This window comes from Lissotriton helveticus, chromosome 6 (assembly GCF_964261635.1).
Source record: "Lissotriton helveticus chromosome 6, aLisHel1.1, whole genome shotgun sequence".
NCBI lineage: Eukaryota > Metazoa > Chordata > Amphibia > Caudata > Salamandridae > Lissotriton > Lissotriton helveticus.
Window position 1 is genome coordinate 1682063402 of NC_136067.1, and position 1385 is coordinate 1682064786.

Sequence of the window (1385 nt, forward strand, 5' to 3'; positions counted from 1 at the left end):
TTGCTACCCTCTCTGTAATACTTTGTAATCTTGGCAATATAACATTGTGGTGAATTGTAAATGCGCGCTCTAGTCACACCGATCCTCGATCAACAAGACCCTCATTGCTGCGTCTTCTCGGGGCAAACCTGGTACCGATAAAGGCTGATTCACCGTACACCATCATTGGAGGAGACGCCGCCATACTGGCACCGATCCCGAACCACATTTGTAAAGCGCACAATCACCCGTCTCTAGGCGCTGGGGGGGCCGTTGGGAAGATTAAGCAAGCTATTGCCCAGAGTCACGTGGTGCTGGGCTAATCTGCCGCCGGTGCCAGGGATCGAACCGTGATCCCCAGGTTCTGGAGTCAGTCGCCCTAGCCGTGGTGCCATACCTCTTCCTCTGAAGAGTTTGCAAAAGTCCTTCGAGCCGGATATGAACCAGCGACCTAAGGATGTCAGTCACTCCACTACAGTCCTCCGCTCTACCAACTGAGCTATCGGAGGCTCGCCGTTCAGTCCCCCAGAACCTACATCACTGTGACGCCCCAAGAGTGCTAAGGCTTTTTTCAAGGTTTTGTCGCACACCCAACTCAAAAGCTGGGATCGCTGTACAGACAGAAAGCTGCTCATGCCTTCTACGAGGTATCAAATTAATGAATTTTCACGTCATTCAAGGGAGGTTTTGCATGAAGGGTGGGTTGGATTATAAACATGGGAGTGTTATTGAGTAAGGAATTAAGTTAGAATAGGAGACGGTTGGACTAGAATAAAATTTAGGGGATTAGTATTCAGTAAGGTTTTAGTCAAGGTCAGTTGTGAGCAAACAGTTCAGTTGTTTTTTTTTGGGATTTATTACAGTGTCCCCTGATGAAGAGTCACATTAGACTCGAAATGCATTGGGAAATGAAGTGAGGAGCCTATTCCGATGTACATTCCAGTGTTTGGATAACGTGTTGCTGTGTAAAGCCCGGATGGGCATGCAGTATTCATTTGGAGTTTGGAAAATAAAATGCAAAGAGTGGCATGACGCTGTCTCTGCAGTGATTTATTGAGCTTGCAACAAGAAGTGGATGAATTTGGGTTTCTAAAGATGAATATGGTTAATGGAACACATGGAACAATGGGAAAAGTTCCCTATTACGCAGTGCGACAGAAGGGCGCAAGATGAGTGCTCTGATCTATACTTGCAAGTATGAGCTGTGGATTGGGACGGACCGCAGGTTCTGTTCGCATGCACCCCAAGATAAATGCTTGATCAACATATTAATATAAGAGAAGGTGTGCATCCTCCATCTTTACATATGTGCTTCTACGAGGTATCGGCACACACACCACTCACTAGCTGTGATCGTTATACCAAAGGGAACTGCTCGTGCTGCTCATGCTGCCTTCAAGATATCA

At 46.8% G+C, this 1385-nt stretch overlaps 1 non-coding gene across 1 annotated transcript; it reads right to left on the reverse strand.

Annotated features, from left to right (window-relative positions):
- Positions 1-402: 402 nt before the first annotated feature.
- Positions 403-488, reverse strand: TRNAY-GUA (transfer RNA tyrosine (anticodon GUA)). Its single transcript is given in 2 exon segments — positions 403-438; positions 452-488. It is a non-coding gene; the product is annotated as a tRNA-Tyr (tRNA).
- Positions 489-1385: the final 897 nt, after the last annotated feature.